Raw genomic sequence first — 11,420 nt, forward strand, 5'->3', positions numbered from 1 at the left:
CAAGCCACAGAATGAAGGCAAAAAGGCAAAACATGTTATGAAAGGTGGCTGGCAGCCCTGACTGTCTGCTCCGTGGGCCTGGGCTCAGTGAAGGGCTGTAGAGTTATCGAGTAGTATGGGGCTAGGTAAGGCAACCCAGGACAGTGATGGCTCTGCATCCATAGAACCCTCAGAAATGAAGGCTTCTCAACCTCCCCACGTTTATTGTCCCCATCAGGATGAGCCTAATGTCAAACTAAAATAACTTTGTTGGGAAGTTCTTCCTTCTGTCTACCCTGCTTCTCTCACGCTGGAATTCAAGGTCCTCTCTTATATTCAGATCCTCATTGGAGGAAAGAAAAACCCTCTTCTGTCTCAAGTGGCACTTGGATTTGACTGAGCTTTGGGCTCCTTGGAGACAGGTGCTGGGTACATGGCAGGGTGTTGTCATTAGCGCTATTTATTATACCATTAGCATTACTCATCTGTCGGCTCCTTCTGAATGCAGTAGCTCTGGGCAGGGAGCCACTCTCCTCCTGTTAGTTCTGGAGTGAGGGAGCAAGAGGGGAGGTGGACGTGTGGGGGGCCATAAGGAGCAGTGTGGGCAGGAGGGGGACCGGCCATCTCCAAAACCTGGTTTATGAAGGCCTCCTGGTTGCTGTCTCCACCAAGGGGCTGGAACAGGTAGAGAGGAACTTGGTTCTCAAGGATGCCACACTCCGGTTGCTGTGACAGGACGCCCCTTCCCACCCTCCCTCTCCCTCTTCCACCCTTTCTCTCCTGCTCTTTCCCGGCCTTCCCTACTTTCTCCGTTGCTTCCCTCCTCTCCCTTTTCACCCACCCCTCCCCTGCCTGTCTCTCCTCCCCTCCAGCTGCTCACTTTATGCTCTCTTCTTTCTCTTTGCTTCTTCCTCCCTCCTCTAGTCTTTGAGCTACTGTTATGGCGGAGCTCGGGAGGAGATATAAAATTCATCAGCCACCACATTGCAGTGGAATTAAATCATCTGGCTGCTTCTCCCAGCCCCACTCTCCTCCCCATGAGGGCCCTCTCAGAGCTACGGGCACCTCCCTGAGTCTTTCAATTCAGCTCCCTCTAGCCTTGACTCGCCCCTTGCCCCCAACTCCTGTTACCCAGAGTGGGGAGTCCCACCCCTCATCCTAATCTGTGGTTTTATGGGGTCGTGTATGGGGGCACCCAAAACCTGCTTGTCACTCTGCAGCTTCCCCATTGGGAGTTTCTGCCCCCAGCTCCTAAGCCCCGCACTGGGTCCCCGACTCCTTGACCATGGGAAGGCGCCCCTTCCCCCACTTTTTCCCTTGATTCCATCCTTGGGGCCCTGCTGCCTTCCTGCCAGGGCTCCTGTGCCAGCCTCGTTAGCTGCCCACTACCCTGTCTCTCCTTCCTCCTGGCCACTCGGGCCCCTTGCCTGGAAGTTTCTGCTCTCCCAAAGACCTCCAAACTGCCCTTGGAGGAATTATTTAAGTCACTCTGGCTCCCCCTTTCGACTAAGTGCTCTATGAGGGTATATAGTATAACCCTGAACCTCGCACCCTGCACAGACCTGGCATTCATTTGACAAGTATTTGTGGGTGGCGCTATGGTGTGCTCCGAAGATAAAGCTATAATCCTTGTCCTCCTGGAGCATTCAGTCTAGTGTTTGTCAACCTTTTTTTAATCTCATGACACACTTAAAATTATGTTGATTCAAAAAAAGAGTAAAAAAAAGAATATACTTACTGTGCTTTTGAAAATAATTTAATGAATGATCTTTAAAAATTTCCATGGCATCCCTAAGATCGTCTCACAGCACCCCAGTGTGCCGTGGCACACCAGTTGGAAATCACTGGTTTAGTGGAAGATACAAAAATAAACAAATGCATAAATAAATCTAAGTATCACAAAGAGTGGTAGTGCTATGAGGGGAGAAAGGACCCATAGCAGGTCCCTAATACATAGTCATATAATGCATGAAAGATGAGCTAACTCCACTTTTTGTCGGTTTCCTTTCCTACTCTGCTTCCAAGCCCGAAGGCTGGTCTGGTCCGTGCCATCTAAAAATATCTTTAATTATATCCTGTCATAAATTCTTCTCTCATTTGTTCCCCTTGTATTAGTCCTGTCTCACTAATAATAATACTAATAAATTTCCATGCATCAAATGGCTGTTATATGCCAGGCAATATGTTAAGAACCTTAATATATGGCCTCATTTTAATTTTTATTCCTGCTTTAAATATAAGAAAACTAAGACTCAGATCAAATAACCTGTCAAAAGCCACACTGCCAGGGCCCCCCATGATTCCGCAAAAGAAACTTAAGAACCAAGCTGGTATTGAGTGGAGGACCTGGAGACACAGCCCCATCTAGTCCGGCAAGAGTGGGGTTGGCGCCCTTCCTGCACCTTACAGGGTCCTGCCCTGGTGCCTTCACACATACTGTCTGTACTTGAAGAGACACTCGGATCGCCAGGCCACGACCCTCCAGAACCCCATCCCCCACCTTCACTTCTGTGTCTCCCTGTGACAGTCCTTTCTGTTGAGGTTTGCCCACAAGAGCAGCAGGGCCAAGGCATTCTGGCTCCTTCTCCCGTCAGACAAGGCTGCCTTCTCTAACAGGCGTCCTTGGATTTATCCCCTTCGTCTCTAGCTCCTCAGTTCCTCCAGATCCATTTCCCTTTAGCTCTGGATTTATTCTGATAAATGAGTCCACCTCCTTTGCTACTAACCCAGCTAAGCATTTATAGAAGCTCATTAACACTGCATTTATAAACAGACTCTGGACTCCAGATGGCTGGAGCAGTGAGAGATGTCTAACCTTTATTTCCTTTATCAAGCGTCCAGGACTAGGCCTCACCTGATTCTCTATAATCCATTCTTTACCAGAAGCAAGAGAGATCTTATTTTTTACTTTTAAAATCAACTTTTTTTTTTAGTTAATACTTTGCATAGACTAACAGGTACCCATATGAAGTATGCAGTAGTAAATTCAGACAATTGCATACACCCATGTAACCGCCACCCCAATCAGATATATTGCAAAAAACTTTTAATCATTTTATTATTATTTTTTTAGAGATAACGTTACACGGGTTGTAGTACAGTGGTGTGATCATAGCTCACTGTAGCCTTGAACTCCTGAGCTCAGGTGATCCTCCTGCTTCAGGCTCCTGAGTAGCTGAAACTATAGACACACACCCTGTTTTTATAATTTTTTAAAATTGACAAATCAAAATTATGTGTGTTTGTGATGCATATCATAATGTTTTGATACATATACTGTAGAATGACTAAATTGGGCTAACGTCTTTATTACCTCGCATACTTAATTTTGTGGTAAGAACATTCAAGCTCTACTCTCATAGCAATTTTCAAGCACAGAATGCATTGTTATTAACTGCACTTAGTATAATGTACAATGGATATTTTGAACTTCCTCTTCTTGTCTCACTGAAATTTTGTACCCTTTGACCAACATCTCCCCAACCTGCTCCTGGTGAACACCTTTTTACTTCTATAAGTTCAAGTTTTATTTTATTTTATTATTTTTGAGACAGAGTCACTCCGTCTTCTTGGGTAGAGTGCAGTGGTGTCATATAGCTCATAGCAACCTCAAACTTTTTTAGACTCAAGTAATCCTCCCACCTCAGCCTCCCGAGTAGCAGGAACTACAGGTGGCCATAATACCTGGATAGTTTTTCTATTTTTAGTAGAGATGATGTCTTGCTTTTTCTTAGGCTGGTCTTGAATTCCTGAGCTCAAGCAATCCACTGACCTTGGCCTCCCAAAGTGCTAGGATTACAGGTGTGAGCCACTGCACCTGGCAAGTTCAAGTTTTTTAGATTCTGCAATACCAGTGAAATCATATGGTATTTATCTGTGCCTTTCTTGTTTCACTTAACGTCCTCCAGATTTATCTACATTCATGCAAATTACAAAGTTTTCTTCTTTTTAAGGCTGAATAGTATTCCACCGTGTGTGTGTATGTTTAGAGAGACACACAGAGAGAGCATGTTTTCTTTATCCATCCTTTGATGGACATTTGATTGTTCCACATCTCGGCTATTGTTACTAAAGCTGCAGTGAGCATGGGAGCGCAGAGGCCTCTCTGACATACAGTAGTCGCCTCTTACCTGCAGTTCTGCTTTCTGCAGTTTCAGTGACTCACAATCCACTGCAGTCCAAAAATATTAAATGGATAATTCCAGAAATAGACAATTCAAAGGTTTAAATGGCATGCCACATGACCAGCGTGATGAACTGCCATGCCCTCTTGCTCTGTCCTTCCAGAGACATGAATCCTCCCTTTGTCCAGCTTATCTGCACTGTACTTGTCACTTGCCAGCCCCGTTATCAGATCAACTGTCTTGGTATCACAGTGCTGTGTTTAAGTAATCCTTACTTTACTTAACAATGGCCCTACAGGACAAGAGTACTGATGCTGGCAATTAGGATATGCCAACGTGTTTCATTTAAGTGAAGAAGTGAAAGTTCTCAATTTAATAAAGAAAGAAGGAAAAATGGGATAGGCTGAGGTTGTTTGGATCTATGGTAAGAACAAAGCTATCCATGAAATTGTGAAGAAGAAAAAAGAAATTCATGCTAGTTTTGCTGTTGCATTCAAAATGCAAAACTTATGACCATAGTGCATGATAAGTGCTTAATCAAGATGGAAAAGGTATTAAATTTGTGGCTAGGAGACCCGAACGGAAATGAGTCCCAACTGATGGCAATTGGTTTGATACTATCCACTATTTCGCACATCTACTGGGGGTCTTGGAATGTATCCCCAAGCCGGGGGGACTACTGTTCGGATTTCATTTCCTTTGGATATGAATAGTAGTGGGTTGCTGGATCATATTATATTCCTAGTTTGAATTTTTTAAGGAATCTAGTATGTTTTCTGTAATGGGTATATTACATTCCTCCTAACAGTGCACAAGGGTTCCCTTTTTTCTACATCCTCTCAAACACTCACCTTTCATCTTTATGGTAAGAGCCATTCTAATAGGTGCGAAGTGAAATCTCATTATGGTTTTATTTTGTATTCTCCTGATTAATCATGTTGAACACTTTTTATTATAGTATACCAATCAGATGGAAAATATTCCTATCATCATGAAAAATTTGATGTCATGTCACTTCCTCCACCTCAAAACCATTCAATGGGATTTCCCAATTTCCAGTAACAGTAGACTAGGTTATTTGGGCCAAACCTACCATTAAAAACAAATAAAACTGATGGATAAAATATTTTAAAATTTTTCCTCAAAAGGCAAGAGCTAACAAGAGTTGATAAGGGAGAAATAAACAACCAGGCAAAATTAAAGAAAAAAAAAATTTGGAATCCCAGAGCTAGAAACTGAAGGTTTGCCTGAAGGGTATCTACTGATCCCGGTACATCTGAACTCTGGTTTTTATGCCTGCAAGGTCGAGGAGATAGAAAGTAAAGCGAAGGGCTTGAAGTATATGGTGAGATATTTCTCCACATAGCAAGAACCATGAAGAACTGCACACTTGGAATAAATGTGAACCAAAACAAAATCAGGTTGGAAACAATGTGACAGAGTTCTCACTGTGTTGCGCAGGTAACCTCAATACCTTGAACTTGATTTAAGGTGGTTTCCGATCAGTACTGCCCACAAGTGCTTGGTAAAAGCAAAAAACAAAACAAACAAAAATTCTTCTCTGGGGGAAGGCATCCTCATCTCAGAGATATCAAATGGTTTCACCAAATTGTTTTCTAAGTATGATGAGCAGGAAACAAACAAAAATCACCAAACATACCAGGCTTAAGAGACAAGAGAAACAAAACAGCAAAACTTTAAATTTTATAATTATTAGGCACAGATTATAAAACAATTAAGTTTACTATGTTTAGAGAAATAAAAGTCATGCTTGAAAATATCTTCAGTTAATAAAAAACTATACCAATTGATTTAGATTTGAAACAAGACCACATGAACCTCCTGGAAAGAATAAATCCAATTAATAAAAAAAGAGTTCAAAAGATACAGCTGGTGGAAATTTTGTCAACTAGAAGACAGAAGAAATTATACAAAATTTATCACAGACGAACAATAAGATGGAAGCTATAAAAGAAACAGTAACAGCCATCAGGACAGAGTTAGAAGAACCAACATATGTTTAATTGGTGTCCTAGAAGCACAAGAGAGATAAACTGTGTCAGAGGCAATACAAAAACAAACAATGTTCCAGAATGGGTGATAGACAACAGATCACAAATTTAAGAAGAAAAATTAATCTCAAACAGGATAAACACATATTCCCACCCAGATATATTATTGTGAAATGTTTAGTAAATCCAAACACAAATACTAAACACAGATTATCTTAAATAATTTTTCAATATGTTGAAAGAAAATAACTGCCCATGTAAAATTCTTTTCTCAGTGAAAATACATTTCAAGAATGAGAGTGAAATACAGATGCTTTCGGATGATAAAAATAAAGTGAAAAACAACAACAGAAGATACAGAAGATGAGTTTGTTACCAGCTGATCCTCACTGCAGGAAATTCTTTTCTTTAAGCAGAAGGAACATGATCCCAGATGGAAGGCCTGAAAGGCAAAAACAAAGAAGAACAAATAAAGTGGCAAACATAAGTAAATCTATATGAATATTGATTGTATATAACAGGAATAATAATGTCTTGAAATTTAAACATAAAAAATATAATGGGTTTTTCAAACTTACAATATTGAACCTGAGATCTGTGATAGTTTCCTCCAAATCTAATCCTGTCATATCCTTTCCCAACTAAATAAATGGCAACTCCTTCAACTCTTTTTTTTTTTTTCTTTTTTGAGACAAAGTCTGACTTGTTTGCCCAGGCTAGAGTGCTATGGCATCAGCCTCGCTGGGCCGAAACCTCAAATTCCTGGGCTGAAGTGATCCTCCTGCTTCAACCTCCCTCCCGAGTAGCTGAGATTATAGGTGCCTCCCACAATGCCCAGCTAATTTTCTATTTTTAGTAGAGATGGGGTCTTGCTCCTGCTCAGACCGATGTCAAACTCTTGAGCTCAAGCAATCCACCTGCTTCAGCCTCCCAGAGTGCTGGGATCACAGGCATAAGCTACTGTGCCCAGCTGCAACTCCATTTCACAAACTGCCCAAATTGGACTCCTCTTTGTTCCCATTCATTCACCTCTCACATTAGCAAGTAGCATAGTTAGGTCTTCCCAGGCATGTGCTGGAGCTAGCTTTTATAGGCTCGTAAGAGTCAATTCTTAAATTTAAAGAAATCTCACAAGCCACTTGATCTGCTGTTGGTAGCTTGAAATCAGCCATTACACCTCAGCCCCCTACCCTCACCCCACCCCCTGACCTCCCACTCCAAGAGCCAGTTGTTAAAGCTTTGCCAGCACACCACTGGGTTACCTACAAAATATGTCCAGAATCTGATCATTTCCCACTACCTTCACATCAACCAGCTACCATTATTCCCTCACCTAGATTATCACAATAGTTTCTTAAAGGGTCTCCTTACTTCCTCTCTTGCTTCTTTACAGTCTATTCTTGACACAACAGCAAGAATGATCTTGTTACTCCAATGGCTGCCAATCACTTAGAGTAAAACCAAGGCCCCTAGGCTCTTTGGCTTCCCCCTCCCCACTCCTTTTACCTCTCTGACCACAAATCCCACCCCTCACCTTCCAATTTGTCTAGCCACTCTCCCTCCTGTTTCTCAGCCAGTCCAGTACTCTCCCTTGGGCCTCGGGGGCTTTCCACTTACTGTTTCTTCCCTCCGGGAGTTCTTACAGGTGTCTACACGACTCCCTCCCTCTTTTCTTCAGGTCTCTCACATTTCACTTTCTCAGGGAGGCTGTCACTGGCCAATCTAAAACTGCAATACTTACGCAAAACTTCTTAACCACGCTCTTCAGCTTCAGTTTCTCCTTAGTATTATTATTAACAAACTAACACACTATAAATTTTATAAATTAAACTCCATGAGGGTGGGGTTTTATCTGTTTTTGGTGAGTTTTATCTCATACTCCCCAAACTGAGTCTGCCATATAGACACTCAGTAAGTAATCCATTTCACTGTGTTGACTTCTGTGGCCCACCCAGGGGCATTTGAACTTTTTTTTTTTGCAGTTTTTGGCTGGGGCTGGATTTGAACCCACCACCTCTGGCATATGAGGCCGGCACCCTACTCCTTTGAGCCACAGGCGCCACCCAGGCATTTGAACTTTTTAATTCTGCTGGGCAGGGGAGGTTTTATCTGGGCCTCACCAGCATGTTGGAAGCCCTGCGAGGGCCCAAGTCTGAAAACTGGCAACCTGGAGCTGATTCCAGCCCAAGAATGTGTTTTGTTTAGCCTACTGGACACTTTAAAAGAAATTAATTTGGTTGTCAACATTACACAATGGGAGGTTTCACATTTTCAAAATCCAGATCTCTAGCTTCTCTGGAAAAATCCAAAGATCTTGCAATACTGAGGCTGCATTCCCACCTGGCACCAATCAGCAGCCCTCAGCAGTTCCTGCTCTCCAATCCCCACCCTGCCTCCTGCTGGCTCCATTCATTCAAGTGTCCAGGGGCTGCCTGATCTCTTTGGCTTAGGCTTGTGTCTGTCTCCCGGGAAGGGGTGGGAGGGGGGTCAGTAGCAAGACCTCTGAGTTGGAGTCAGGATCTCTGCATTTCAGTTCTTCATCTGTAAATAGAGATAACAATACCTAAGTCAGAGGGTGGCTATGAGACCCGCCGCAGCAACATCTGTAAAGGGACTGTGCGACTTGCACAGCCAGAACACCCTGAAGGGATCAGTACTCACATCACACCCATTCGTATAAGCACCTCATCAGGGGCTGCTGACATGTCTCTGTACAGGCTGGCCCACCCAAATATTCTACACAAGCTCATTTCTGCCTCTTAGATGACTTCTGGCCCCCACAAGTTCCTTAACCCCACTCTGTCCTCAGTCTGTCCCAGGACCCCTCCTTCTTCCTGGAGTGTGGTCTACCAGGCTGTCATAGTGGCAGAGTCATGGGGACAAGGCATCTCTATACTGGACCAGCAGCTGTGCCAGCAAAACTTACAGGTTGATGCCCAGAGATAACGTAGAGAGTCCTGTGCAGATGGCCATGACACACATGGTGCTCATCAGCACTGCTCCTGCTGCCCTCCCTGCCTGAGACCAGGAAGGCTGGAGCCTGGGAACTGGGTACCATTTCCCTGCCCATGGCAGGTTTGGGGTGGGAATGCTGTTATTGGGAGGCTTTGAGAATCTGTGGGGAGACCGCAGGAATGCCAGTAAAGGGGGAGATGGAGGGATGGCTGGGAGGCAAGGATTCAGGGCTCCCACATGCCACGTCTGTGGGGCTCAGAATCTCAGCTTTGAGTAACCGTGTGGCCACTTACTAGCTATGCTGCCAGAGACAAGTCAATTTCTCTGACGCTAGTTTCCTCCTCCTCTTTGAAGCGGAAATATTTTTACCTACTTTCCTGTGTTGTGAGAATACCATGAGATTGTGGGAGACGCACATGAATTTAATTAATAAGCTCCTGCCATGTGGTAGACACAGTTTTAAACACTACGCATGCTTTCACTCCTCACACCAGCCCTATGAGGTAGGGGCTATTAATAGTCCCATTTTACAGATGCAGACACTGGGGCACAGAGGGGTTAAGGAATTTGCCTATGAAGTTACAGTTTGCAAGGGGCAGAGCTGGGATTTGAATACAAGAAGTCTAGGTCTAGAGTTCAATGACCTTTTAAGCTTTTGCAATGTCTGCTCTTTAGAAAATATTGCTGGGACAGCCCCAGAAGCTACATAAAAAAGGTAAGAGCAAATTATTCACTCAGATGATGGGCGGTCACTCCTGAGGGAAGGAGGGATTTGTTAAGACTTATTGGATAAGCAGGCAGTCTTAAATCTCTTGTGCTCCTAGTGGGAGTTTGGGGTGTTTGAGGCTCCAGCTGCCTGGGGAAACTAGGACTAGCAGACTGGATGGGGGAAATCTTGCTTTTGAGTCCATTGTGGATGTCTGAGTTCAGAGAGAAGATGCGGTATGCAACTTCTGGGAAGACTTCTGGAGGAGAAAGTCCCTGAAAATGAGAGCAAGGGGGAGTCACCTGAGTGCCGTGGTTGCAGTTTGATTTGGGGGTCCCTTCCTGCTGACTTTCATACAGTATTTCCTGAATCCTACTCATCCTTCCAACAAACCTTTGGCTAGGAGTGGTCCCACCATTAATTTTCCAGTAAGGGGCAGGATTCTGTGGTCTCATTCAGCTTAGGGTAATTGTGAATGGGTAGAGTCACCTGCATCCTGTGTTTCGCAACAACTATATGATTTAAGTAATAATTTTATGATTTCAAATGCTCTCCTGATCACTTTCAACCTAAGAGAGCAGATGGTAGCTGGAGGCTGGCTCTTGCAGTTCATAGCCAAGAGAAGGAAGTGGGTAAGAAGAATGCCATCCTCCCTCCCTGGTGACACTCTCTGCTTCTGTCCAAAAAGAGGAGAGAAGCTGGTTCAGACTGGACCATCCTGGAGCTCCTTGGGTGAATTTCTGGCAGCCTTGGTCTGGTTCTGCCACCACTTAACTGGGTCTCCTTGAACATGGTCAGAAGTGAGACATTTCCTGCCCCTAAACTCTGGGGGCTTAGAGTCTCTCTCACTGTCTTGGTTTGTCCCCCAGCAACTTGTCCTGAAGGTAGGTACCATGTCCTATGTATGTTTCTGCCTTATAACACAAAGGGCCAGGAAAGTAAGAGTTATTGTATGAGTTACTATGTGAATTAAGATATAAATTCATGTGCTGTGACATAAACCCAAAGTAAAAATGCTTTAAGCAAAGCAGAAGTTTATTTGTTTTTCATATAAAAAGCATGATATTCTGCTCCATAGAGTAATCAGGTGCTGTAATCCTTGTCTGCATGGCCCAGGAAGGTGCACACCCCCACACCAACCTTCCTGCTGATAGGAAAGGAAGGGGTTGTTAGGCTGAAGTAGCAAATACTACCACTACTTGTATCCCATTGGCTGCTTGGACCCGTGTCCATGCCCAGCTGCAAGGGAGGCTGGGAAATGTAGTTTTATTCCAAGAAGGCAGGGGAAGGCATATTTTGGGATATAATTAATAACCTATGTTATTACCAGCTGAAAAATATGAATTTTTTTCAAAACGTATTCGTGTTATAAAATGAATCCTATTTTGAGATCTGTAAAGCATTCAGCCCTCTAAAAAGTATGATTCATTCATTTATTCATTTACCAAACATTTCCTCATCTACAAATGTCATTAATATTGTACCTCATGGGGAAATGGTGAGGATACTGAGTGAACTAGTGAACTAACACATGTAAATCTCTTAGGACAGTGCTTGGCACATAGTAAACATCATGTCAGGGTTTGCTTATAGTCTTAGTCCTTGGCACTGTCCTACATTCCATAGGGATTAGAGAGTTGACGA

Source organism: Nycticebus coucang, chromosome 10 (genome assembly GCF_027406575.1).
Source record: "Nycticebus coucang isolate mNycCou1 chromosome 10, mNycCou1.pri, whole genome shotgun sequence".
Taxonomy (NCBI): Eukaryota; Metazoa; Chordata; class Mammalia; order Primates; family Lorisidae; genus Nycticebus; species Nycticebus coucang.